This window comes from Tetrao urogallus (assembly GCF_951394365.1).
Source record: "Tetrao urogallus genome assembly, chromosome: 9".
In the NCBI taxonomy this organism is placed as follows: domain Eukaryota; kingdom Metazoa; phylum Chordata; class Aves; order Galliformes; family Phasianidae; genus Tetrao; species Tetrao urogallus.
This window is the reverse complement of record NC_136822.1, coordinates 22,559,880-22,573,210: the sequence shown is the minus strand read 5'-3', so window position 1 is coordinate 22,573,210 and position 13,331 is coordinate 22,559,880.

Sequence of the window (13,331 nt, the reverse complement as noted above, 5' to 3'; positions counted from 1 at the left end):
ATGCTCTTGAAAAACCAGGCAACAAAGAAGTACCAGAGGTGCTGGAAAAAATACAGCTCTTCATAACCCTTTCAATACTGGAAGATAGTTAATTCAGTCTCTTCAGGTAATAACAAGCTATTCACTTTTGAGAGATATCAGGCAACGTGCCTTACTCACGAGTTCAGCTGAAATGAAGGCAGAGCACCAGGTATGTTCAAGCTCAAGGAGAAACATAGTAGAAATGGGAGGCTGTTGGATTCACCCTGTGCTGATCTGAGCTGCAGGAGGGAGGAGTCAGAAGCAAGCAGGATAGCAGAGAAATGGGGAGTGAGTATCTTCCCAGACAGAGCTGCCTCTTAGCTGGATCAGTGTCCCTGCTAAGCCCCACCTCCGATGCTGACACTGAAATCCAATGCAAATACTCAGATCTGATGTCAGCCATAAATGTCATTCCCGTAAAGCCCATGGCTGCTTCGTGGCTGTGCATCACCAGCTGGAGAGCTGCTTTTATTCTTCTGCACTTCTATGCTCCGAGCTTAGCATGGTAAGAGCTGCGGGAGCCTTTTATGAAGATGAAACAGAAGGCTGTGCCTGCCTTGCCTTTTTGTATTCCTACTCCCCCTGCAAGCGTGTGTGCATGCATGTGCACACCATATGGATGCTAACTGTACAGTTACTTAGTGACAGCCCTTCATTAATGACAGGCAACAGCCATGCACATCAGCAAGGTGCTGCCTGTCTGTGTGTGTGGTGTATGAGGTCTCTCAACTCAGTCTGGGGTTTATACAACTTCCATTTCCCATGTGATTAAGATCGAAGTGCTCACTGCCTGCTCTAATCACACACAGGTAGAACCACAGCCACATGCATTTCGGTATTTACAGACATTTTCTCCTAAGAAAGTACAATACTGATAAAGCTTATCAGCTGACAAAATTTACAACACTTGGACAGTAAGTGAGCAGGTAAGTTCAGTGCAATCTTCTAGGAGAACTCTGCCTCTCTTTTCTTTTGGGCACCACTCTGCATTCAAATACACGACAGAGATGCAGGAACAGTATTTTCTGAGTAAGGACTGCATGGTGAGGCTGCTCCAGCTACACCGTAATCTGTGTAACACTACAAATCCACCTGTTAGTAAAGACCCAATCTCATTCAGTTCCACTCATCAGTAAGGGAGCACAGAGCCAGCCCTGGTTACCAGCTGTTCTTCCTCGTGCTGGGGCAGCATGGAGCTCCCAGAGGTGCCAGAGCCTCCAGAGCAGGCAGACAAAACCAGTACGTGGCTGCGGCTCTGCCACAGCTAGCCCACAGTGCGAGGAGCAGAGCCAAGGAAATCCATCATCTGTCCTTCACTCCCAGTTGCCAAGCTGCTTGGCCACAGCACTAGGAAGGGCTGCACTCACAACCAGACAGATCTTCAACCATCGTGCCAGCAATGCACAGTGGCATCCATCCTGCCTTCCACATGAGGCGCAGTCCTGGATCTGGACCATCCATCTGGCCTTTAACTCTACAGGATTTGACTTGGCTTTTGTGATTTATCCATCCTGATGGACGACTGATTGTTAATCTGTGCTGTGCCAGCTGAAGGCCAAGGCTCACTTCTTTGTATTTACAAATCACCATCACCTTTGCTCCCACAAGTCAACATTAAATTAAGGACAGTGCTCTAAATCTTTAGATTAACAGCGTGAGCCTGGTCAGAAGTACAGTCAAGAGATAAGAAGAAAAAGGAGCATCATTCACCCTCGTTTGGACACCTATTAGAGTCTGGCCTTCTCAGGAAACACGTGGCCACCTGTGAAATATGCAGATGCACGTCTCTCTCCCACTCTTAATTCCTCAATTTCTTTTGACAAAATGATCATTTTACTCACAATCTGATGGTGTCGAGCCACTCAGTTCTCACAGTTTTCATGAAAATGAGCAGCTGATGAGAGGAGACAGACTCTGGTAGACTCCTCAGCCAGGAGACAGACCGCAGCAGAGTCCAGTCTCTCCTGTGTGCTGGTGAATGCAGAGACTTTATAAATATTCCAACAATAAAAGAAAGCATCAGCTGGGATCTCTATGCCTTCCCAGCTATTAACTAGCTCAGATGCTAAACTGCAACAAACCAGCTTAAATCACTCCAGCACATCTTAGTGGCTCCTGACACATGATCAATCACTTTCATTTTTAAATTCTATGTTTCCACTGCCTGTGTTGTCTTCATTTGCTCTTGTCACATTACTGTGAGGTATTCAGAGCAATGTTAATAATGCCTGGGAAATATATTTTACCTATTGTGGAAATTTTTGCTCCTCTATCCCAAGCCATTAAACCTGCACAGGACGTGTAATAGCTCTGACTGCAGATATTAACCAAAAATTTTCTGACAACTCCCCTATTATGATCTTCTCTGCACACTTCTTCACTGTACACACTTTACCAGCTGTGCCTCGTGGTATCCTGGACTCGTGTGTCCAGTACAACCTGAAACCTCTCTTACAGCTGGAGCAAAAGAATCTGCACTAGATTCACTGTTCTCTTCTAAAGTACAAGTTCCTACTGCACCATTTCAGAACTTAAGGGTACACTGCCTTTCTAATTCCAATTTCACCCGTAAATTTCACTGAATTTTTTCAGATTCAATTAGACTGAAGGTGGCAAAGACAGGTAGGCAAGCAGAGACGTAGGCAGTCTCATCACAGCCCCCTTCTACTCCCATGTTTTCTAAACAAACAGGAGGATATCAGTGTCAAAACCACAACGGATGACCTTGCAGAAACCAAGAGAAAGAAAGACGCACTTATCTGCTGCTACGTCCTTCATCGAGACTGCGTCAAAGAAAGCAGGGATTTGTGGATCCTTACCACCTATTCCCCTTATTCTCTGCATTTAGACTCCTGGATGACAGGAGGGTCCCAATACAACACTGTCTTGTGCAATATACATTCATTTTCCCGGCGCAAATTTTCTGTGCTAAAGACTGGCCACAAAGAGAGAATATGTAAAGCGTGAAAATCTCCTCTCCTGGCCTCATTTCAATCAGCACTGCACAACAGCATCTCTTTAGAGAGTCAGCAGCATTCGGCATCTACGGGAGGATTTCTACGACGCTGCATGCAGCAACTCAGGAATGCGTGTGAAGTGAATCAAGTAGCATCCCAGAATCATATCGTATCACAGGACGGCTCAGGCTGGAGGGGCCCTCAAAGATCCTCCCGTGCCAAGCCCTGCCATGGGCAGGCTGCCAACCACTCCATCAGCACCCATGGCCCCATCCAACCCGGCCTGAACGCCTCCAGGGATGGGGCACCCACAGCTCTCTGGGCAGCTGTGCCAGCGCCTCGCCGCCCTCTGATAAAACATTTCTTCCCAACATCCAACCCAACTTCTCCCTTGTACTGTAAAGCCATTCCCCTCGTCCTGTCACTGTCACACTGTGTAAAAAGCTGGCATAACCGTATATAATCCCACAAATGCTTTTGTAATTTACTCCTCAAAAGCACTTGTTTTCAGATTTCTTTCTTAACAGGCTCTCAAAAAAATGCCAAACCAAATGATTGGTTTTTGTTCTACTGGATTCAGACATCGTTTTCAGACATAAGATGGTTAGACTGCAGCTTCTTATTGCATCTGCTTATTTGTTCCAGATGAACTCCATCAATGGTGGCTTCTAATCAAAGGCAGACATTTTATTCTTAATCCATTTCCGCTGCAGCTGTATTGCTGTGCTGTAGGGAAAGGGTGCTTACTGAATTTGAGCAATTAGAGCAGTGTAAATCAGAAATAATTCCATTACACCTAAAATATGATTTAACTTATATACTCATTGTTGGCTGGACTGCAGCGTCTCCAACTCAAGCAAAACAGAATCATGCTGTGCAGATGCTCATTTTGAAACCAGTGGATTTCTGCTCCGTGCAGTAACACGTCACAAGCTGTCCCTGTGAGCAGCAGCACCCTCTCTGAGCAGATGTGCTAGTTCCAAGAAATGCCCATTGCCAGACCACCATAACTCCCTTCTGTGCTGTAAACACAGACAGGAGATTGAGACTGCAGTGAACTGAACACTTTTGGTGAGCTGTAGTGTTAGTAAGAGACAGATGGAGCTGGAAGTGAGTAAGCCCCAATGTTTCCACTGGGTGGGGTACAAAGGTGACGTTCATGTCTCTCCCTGTGCACAGCATGGTAGTGAAAAATGAAAACGCTGCCAAAACTTCGGTGAGGTCAGCAACAGACAAGATGGCTGAAATGAGAATGAACCCATCTGGTTACACTGTACACACATTACCAGAAATGATCAGGTGCTGTCATTCAGGAAATGTGCCAAGTGGGGAGAAGAGAAAACAAGCAATTCTAAGGTAACAGTGATTCCAAGAAGGCAACAGTGAAAAGGAAGAGCTATTAAGGAAGAGGCAGTATATACCAGGAAGAGAAGGGACAGTTGCATTCAGGAAGGCGTTGTTCTTCTAGTGGATAGCAAGACAGAGGCAGTAGCAAAATCTGTAGCTATTAAAGTGAAGAGAAGCTCAAGTTTGGATAGTAAGATATGGAAAATAAGACGTTCTCCAAGCTGCGGTGTAATGGCTCTCCTGAGACAAGACACTTCGCCATGTCACTTTCTTTGAGCAGCCACCAGCTCAGTGAATTGATAGGAGGAGACAGACAGCTAGCAGGATGCTATTCTTCAGTGCACCTCCTCACAGTAACTGTTTGCTTTCTAATAGAGAGCACAGCAGGCTATGAATATAATTCATGGAACAGCATGATATGAATGCTTTTAATTTGGCTGCACAGCTCTCCTAGCACTAGCTGCACTAGTGCAAGCCTACCTAACCACTGAACAAATACCAGTAAATGAAACAATGTGCTCTAGGACCACCCCTACCTTAGACACTGCTAACCACATTCTCCAACCATGCTGGAGAAAAGGAGATGTTGCTCTGCTAGCAGGAGCTGGGCAGTGATAGTTAACTGCTGTGCAAAACAGCACTGAGAGAGTTAAATGGAGAATCCGAACAGCTGGAGAGAAACAATTATCCCCTTCTGACAGGACGAAAAAAATGCAAGAAGGCAAGGAGTGACCCAGCTATGAACCCATCCGGAAGCAGCAAGAAAATCAGCTGTATACATGGAACTTTTTCCAATGGTAATAAAATTAATGACCACAGGAGCCATTTGTAACTCTGTTTGCACATTTCACTGCCCGCTCATAGTCTCAAGAACTTCACAGTGGGCTGTCTTCCCTTTTCATTGTTACTTCCTCACTATTTTCTCTCCCATTAACCTTCAAGGAAGGCTGAATGAGCAGACCAGGAAATTCACCCTCAGGAGTCAGGATCAAACCCAGTTCTAATGAATGAAGACTGAATGCTTTGGAACATAATTCTGCCTCTAGAGAGCTAAGAAATTGCATTTTCTGGCTATGACTGCTTTTTACTTACACCAACAAAGTTATCACTGTTCTAGCACAGGGATTTCTTGAAGTGATGCAATATTTGCACAGAGGACAGCACTGCTCTGATTTGAAAGCACAAATGTTAGCAGAAATGATGTCCAAAGAACATGGACAAAGCACAGGACACAACTTACTGCACGTCACGACAAAGAAAATCTGTTTTGAAAAAAGGGAATCCTGTCTATTCTACACACACACACACGTCATGAAGACTAAGGGTCTTTATATTAAGGAAGGAGCTGGCTTTCATGCACCACAGGAGGAATCCTCCAAACAAGCACGGAGGCAGAAACAGGCTGGGCTCTCCCAGAGGAGGAGTCCCAAGGAGAGGAGCAGCACCGCAGGAAGATGGCAGCCTTTCACCAGCCTGAATGAAAGGAGACAAGGAAACGTCTTAATTTCTCCCAGCAGAGAAGACTGCTATTGCTTAGAGACATCTTCCTGGGGCTTCGTCAGGATGACTTCTATTCTGACATGAAGCTTTGGAACAGGTCAGAAAAACAGGAAAAGGGAGCTGAAAAAAACCCCACAAGTGATGCTGTAACAGAAATGCATGAGGTAAAGCAGGTCTGGCACACTTCAGACATTCTCTAAGAGTACTAAAAAAAATGCTCGTTTTCCACGGCTCCAATAAATTTGAAAAGATTTTAGAGGTTATGTGGGCTGAGAATTGATGTGCCAGCTCTAGCCACTGCTTTTGTGTCAGCTGTGTTCGGAGTCCCTAAAAATGACACTCAGAATCATCAAGGTTGCAAAAGACTTCCAACATCACCCAGTCCAACCATCTCCTCAAACTCCCTCCCCAAACGGCAACCAAACCTGCATCTGTTTTTGGAGTGTTTTTCTTAATGCTGAATAAAGAAAGGGCTGCTAACTAATTCTGAGTGATGGCAATAAGGTCTGTTAACTTTGCTGATGCTAAGAACGACTGTGTTTGTATCTGAAAAGCTGCAGAAGTGAGAATATATGAGAAGACAAAATGAAAACATTCCTCTTACAAAAGAACTTCTAATTTTTTTTGAATGGAAAGATTTAGTTGAAGCATGAGCTTTTCAAAAGGACAGTGTGTCCATGGAACCTGAAGGAAGCAAGGAAGGAATGCTGCAGACTGCAGAAGCCATCAGCTGCACTTTCCCACCACCTTTCACTACCTGGTATCTGTACTCGCAAAGAAAATGCTCGCTTCTCTTCAGGACAGCTTTCAGCTTCACATTTTTCTAAGCAAACTTCCCTTATCCATAACTGGATTTTTGTTTTTAAAACTCTTAGGAAAACTTCCATGCAGCACCAGAGGTCGGCAGGGCAGGAGCGCCGCAGGGGCCTCTGCCTGCCAGCTCCCACAGCTACACGAGCCACAAAGCATTAAGAGTGCCATTAAAGTTACCCACTGCTACTTGAGAAGCTGATGAGAACGCAAGCAAGTTCGTAGAGGGGACTGAGACCAATTCATTGCTATGTTACCAGAAAATAACTCACTTTACAGCTGATTATGCCATGCCCTCTCAGTGTACTCACACAGCCACATCTGTTTCCTGATGAGGGAACGACTCAGGTTTGGCTGTTAAAAGCTAATCACAAATGTGCAGTTACACAGCATGCTTCTGCACTCTTCTGAGCGTCGTAAGGTAGAAAAAATACTAATGACAGCTTAAAGCTCCAGACAGCACTTGTGTATCTCCTTAAGTCCATCATTTTCAACTACCGGACCACGACATTTGGTGTAGAACAAAACACAGTGTTGATCACAGATAATTTCAGTCTGGCTGTTCTTTTCAACACCAAAAGGCACTCATTTGATACTCCATAATGCCTAATATCATTTTAAAAGTTCTAAGCAGTTGAGTTCTTCTGGCTGTTTTGTCTGGGGCTTCACTGCAGACAGCCTACTTTGTAACTGTACTCGAGTTTGGGAGATGAAAGGAACCAGAATGTCTTTTCTCTGCCTATTTGCTAAGTATGGCAGCTATTGTAACATCACAACTCAGCACAGCGTTACCCTCACACTCCAACGCTTAATGAATACTGAGAGATTTTCAAGGGCCTTTATATAAACCATATCTGGGAAAATCATTAACCAAATCTGAAGTGAATCCATACAAATATTTACAAATAGTAGCAAAAGGGGAAAAGTCTGTTCAAAACCATAGTCATTTTTATGCAATTATTTATTCAGAATGCATTACATTAACATTTCCCTAATAAGTAAGAAAATACTCAAGAGAAACTAACAATATTGGCAGGAAAGCAATAATATTGATAGGAAGGTAGTAGCAAACTAGGTAAACTCTCATCTGCAAACGCAGAGCTTAAAAGGGATATATCCATCCAGAAGTCCCTTGGGCCATGTAGACTTGCTCAGACTGATTTTCAGTCAATTATGCCTTATATGTGGAGGTTTGGACGATTTATTACAAACATCACAGCCTGAGGGTTAATGCTACACCAGAAAGCACTTAAAATCTCGTATATTCATGGCAGCTTGCTTTCCTCATATGTACTTTATTGCTAATTTTGGATCACTAGAACAGTACTGAAGGAATACTGAAAGATTTCTGCAATTCAACTGCCTAATGTGCAAAGACTCATTCATACCTAATAAGGGAAAACAATGACTCTCACTGCCTACTCAAAGCATGCCTCTTCAGCAAGTACAACAGAGTTCTTACAGTGAGACAGAAACAAAATACACCATCATTAAGAACTGATTCAAGGTCAGGTTCATCATCTGCTTCTTAATTAATGCTTAATTGGAATTATCAGTAAAGCGTGCAGCGCCTCTTGCTTAAAACCTCAGCAGATGCCACATTCGTTCCCAGGCATCAGAGCCCTGCAGCCCTGCTCCCTGTGCAGCTCCGGCCCAGCAGTGCTGAGGGCAGGGCTGTGCTGACACAGCTGGCTCCTGGCCCGGTGCTCCTGCAGCACTGATGGGTGCAGGTGGGATCCCTGAGCTGCCCCGGCCGAGCAGCCCCTGCTCTCAGCCTCTCCTCCCCGCAGCGACGCTCCGGGCCCTGCAGCACCTCAGCGGCCCCTTGCTGGGCTCTCCTCAGAGTGCCCACATCCCTCCTACACTGGGGGCCCAGCACCCAGGGCTGGCTTCAAAAGTGCTGAGCAGAGGGATCGCCGCCTTCAAGCTGCTGGCAGCACTTCTCATGCTGCCCAAGGTGATGGTCTGAACACCAAAATGGTCTTCTTGAGCCTTTTTTTTTTTCTTTTTCTTTCAAGTCTCAAAACTACAGCAGTGTTTCAGTTTCCTCAGGTCCTTCCCTCAGTCACGCAGCTCCTTACTTCCACACAGTCCTGCTCCAGAAGGCGTTGGATCAGGTCTGCTGAAGTATCATTTATAGCTTCGTAAAGGCAGTCAGATGGATCAGTGAGAGCTTTTAGTGCAGCAATAGCATCTACCACAGAAACAAACTGGGCAGTATCAGTTCCCTACACAATGGTTTTCAATGAAAACTTTTTCAGGTTTAGATCTAAGATGGCAACACAAAGAATAAGATATGCACCAACATTTCTTTCCAGAGAAAAGAGTGAGGATTCTACTTATTCATGACTTAATTGACAGACAATGCTAGCTCTATTTATTATGTGAATCCATGAAGTCTTCAAACTGGAATAAAGCAGATTTCAAATCAGCTGCTTTCCAGCTCAACTGTGCAGTGAAAAAGCTGCAGTCAGCTGTATGTCATGATCAAACACGGCTCTGATGTTCTTAGAAAACAAAATGTAAGAGAGATAGAAGGAAAAGGAACAGAAGACATCACATTACAGCAAAAGGAAGCTTTAGAATGAAACAGAAAAGGAAACGAAAAGAAGGAAAAAATCCTGTTCTCAATTCTACCAACAGACCCTCGTTCTACTCTTTTACTTTCATTGTGATGCAGAGGTTTTCTCACGGATTTTCCATTGCTCACTTCTGAGCTCACTCCTCCATTTCATTCTCCCACACACCTAATTGCCTATTCTTCTTTTCTTGAAATCTTTGCTTCCTACTACCTCCTTGCCTTTTCTTTTTCTTATGTCACATTTTTCCTCTGCCTCTGTCCTACATTCTTTCTCTTCTCTCTTCCTGCTTCCCATGTTCCACTTCGCCACAACCTGTACTTCATGACCCTGACCAACCTCACTCTAATTTGAACACGCTCATCTGCACCAAGACACCCTGCAGCGCCTTCTGCCAGCGGCCAGCAACATTACTCTCCAGCTACAACAAAATGTCACAGAACTACAACCCAACATCACGCACCACATACAGTTCTGCACAAAGAAATTGGGATAGCCTTACTCTGCAAGTTTGGATTCAGGAATCCTGTTGTCACCCCGTGAACCAGGAGTTCACAAAAAACTAAACAAGATTACTCACGTCAGCACAGATTGCAGAGCTGAGTCCATCTTTCGAATATATGCAGTAGGGAGAAGAAATACAGTTCTCTTTTAGTGGTAACATTAAACCACACAATCCTATTAAAAATTAACCATACCACAGAATGGAAATAACTTTTCCTAATCCTTACACCTGCTCGCATGAAGTGGAAGAAAAGGCACGTGACTGACATTAGGAAACATGAGTTCCTAACACGGATAAAGATGAAAAACATTCAAGATACTCAGGCTTCATAAAAGCAGCATTTACTTAAGAGGATAAGACCAGAAAAAATTCAAGCTTATTGGAGAAACTTAGACCTGCAAATTTTAAGCTCACTCAGACACTTCCCTGATTCAGTGGGTTATTATGACACCACACTGGCAAAGGGACACGAACGCCTCACTAGTTAAACTCAATACATTTCAACAGATGGTCTTACATAATCACAGTGCTTAAATATGGAGCTTGAAACAAAATCATCACAGGAGTTGTCCATAAAAACCCAGAAATAAGCAGAGTCCTGCTGCGTAATGCAGGGAGCCACAAGATCTGCACGCTGTTCCTGAATTCACGTTCCTGCTGGCACAGGCTGGAGCCCTGCACAGCTCCCAGCCTCAGGCAGCACCGTGCTGCACACGTGTACTCCTCCACATCAGTCAGAAATCTCTTTGGTGAGAAAGGCAAATTAACGAGGAGGAAATCCTCCTTAATCACAGTAAATAGGATATCATTAAAAAATCAAAGGAATGCAAAACAGCAACAAAAGCACCACCTGCAATTTAGAGCTTTCCAATTGTTATCAAATGGAAAATATTTTTCAACCACCCAAAAATGGAAAGTATCTGTCAGCACGTGGGTGACAGCAGGAAGAAGAATCTTTCAAGGAAAACTACCCAAGTGCAGATAAGAGAAAACTGCAATGACCCATCCGTGCTGAAGCCAGAACCAGGGCTGAGGGCTCTGAACAGACCATGCAAAACGAAAATGCCACAGTGAGTGCCTGCTTTCAAAGATGAGCATTTCATACAGAAATACATTTCAGATTCTTGGCATGTTGTTCTGTGAGCAGGTACCTTTCAGCAGTCCATCATTCCCTACGTCTGAAAGTTCCTTCTTCACACAGCAATGCTGTGATGTCTCAGTGTAAGAAAACAGTATCTTGCCCACAGGTAAAGAAAGTCTGTACAAAGTAGGAGTCTGTAAAAAAAGTTTCCAACAAATCCACTCCTAGAACAAAGACAACAAGAACCCTGTGAGGAGAGCACCAGAAGAGGAGAGCAGAAGCCGTCAACTAGCAAGCACTAGCCCTCAAGCAAGTTTCTTCCATAGGTCTCACGGTCTCATGTGGGCTTCTTGAAAGGTTTGAGCAGACCCTTACCTGATGTGTAAAAAACAGAAAAAAATATTTTATTTCTCTTGTTTTAAACACTAAAATAAGCACACACTCATAGCAGATTTCTAAAGAAGATTTCAGGCAGAAACAAATGCTGATGGCTGAGATTCTGTTGCAAAGAGCAGACAAACAGCAGAGATGTGAGGGGGGCTGCTGCAAGGACACGCACTGCCTCGTGCTGCTCAGGTGGCTGCTCTTTGCCTGCAGGAGCTGACCTGGAAGTAGAATCCCCCAAGCCACGTCTGTCTCAAACAAACAAGGAAACGGGAGGTTTTCTCACAGACACCTTCACGTGAGCATTACAGCCTGTTTCCAAATCCTCTTAGGACACAGGGAGCATTAGAAGATCAGAAGCTGTGAAGTGCTGCTGCTGTGGTCTGTCTGCACCCACTCATGCATCCACAGGAGGCAGGACTCGCCGTACCCCCATTTGAATTCATTTAGCGGCTGGGCCCTTCCAGAATTTTTAGAACATCTCTGACAGTTGTCCCTTTTCTGCCTTTTTCAAGACAATTTCTCATTGCTCCGTTTCAAATGTCAGCTTTAGGTCAATGTTGTGCCCAACGCACGCAGCCACCGTGCAGCTCAAGGACAGAGCCCACATCTTCATTACCCAACTATCCTGCGTAACGGGGGTAAAACGCCTTGCAGCTGTCACATCATGCTATCTCACTGAATCCTCAGAAACAGGCACTTTTAGTAACTAAATGTACAAAGTCAAATGCACAAAATTAAACTGAACAGGAGAATCAGCCTAGTTGTTGAAAAATGCCAAGGGACAAGAATACCAAAGATGTAAAATGCTCTGTATTACTAGCCTGCTTTCCACATAAATTAGAAAATATGGATCACATTATCATTAGTTTATGCAGTGGCAGTCTACTTTGGGATGAAAAAGCAAAGGAGATGAGAAAATGTGTAACAGCAATCTCATACTGTATTTGCTTTGCAGAAAATGTACTTATGAAATATACATGTGCTGAAATGTGATTAGGTTGCACTTCTTCATTTTTATTAAAATGCTGCTTCCTTTATGTTTACTGAGCTTCAAACAACAGCCTGATTTGTATGCTTATAGTCTTGCTTAAAAAAAAAAGAGCGTAAGATTCTACATATTTAACTTCAGTGCTATGTGTGTGAAAACAAATGTAAATAAGAAACTTTCTTCAGCTTACAGTTATTAACTGGAGAGATAAACCAGAGAACTGCTACCTCAAAGCCCCAGGCGACGGCTGTTTCTGGCAGCAGTATCTCCAGAAGCCTAGATGAGGCCTGGGAGCCAAACAGGAGCAAACAGACACAGAGAGCACGAAGCCAACCAGGAGAGATGAAGAACGAGCAAAATGGAGACAGGGAGCAGTGCAGAGACCGTGTCTGACGAGCTGCATGTTTGTCTGCAAAAAAAGCACTTTTTCCCTCGCATTTACTTCTATGGGAGATTTGTGAGTGCCTTTCGCTCACAGCCTAAAAAAAGTAAAGCTTATTTGGTGCATTGTGTTCTCAAACCCAGCTGCTTTCTGAAGCAGTTCTCTTATGATTTTAAGGCAGCATATATCAGTGCCTCAAGGCCACAAGTCTTTTAGGGCTGAAGTTATCGCTTGCCCTAGAGCCCCTAATAGTCCATCCTCTACTACACAAGTCATGACACCAAGTGTATTTTGGGGAAACAACATTTAAGTCTGTATTTCTGTGACCTTCTGTCCAGCTTCCCTTCATTCCTCCGTCTCAAACAGAAATCTTTAGACAGCAGCTTGGTACTGCGCACTGAGCAGCTCCACCCTTCTGCAGGGGGCACAAGGAACATGGGCAGCCACACTGCCCTGCTCAATGGAAACAAGTCTTTTCAGAACAGTCTGTTCAAACCAATTACCACCTCACTCTTCACCAGAAAACATCTGCCAGTCCCAAGTCAGCACAGAGCAGAGCACGCTGACAGGGCCGTGCCCAATGCCATCGTCCTGCCCCTGAGCACAGCGAGGAGCACCAGGGTGCTGCTGCTTCACTGCCCCTGAGAGCACTCCTGCACAGCAGTAAGATCCCTTGGGCCTTTCTCACATGAATACAGCCATCCCAAAGGAGCAGCAACAAGCTGACTGCACTCATGCCCCTACAGCCTGAAGGCAGCCTGAAGGCACCACACA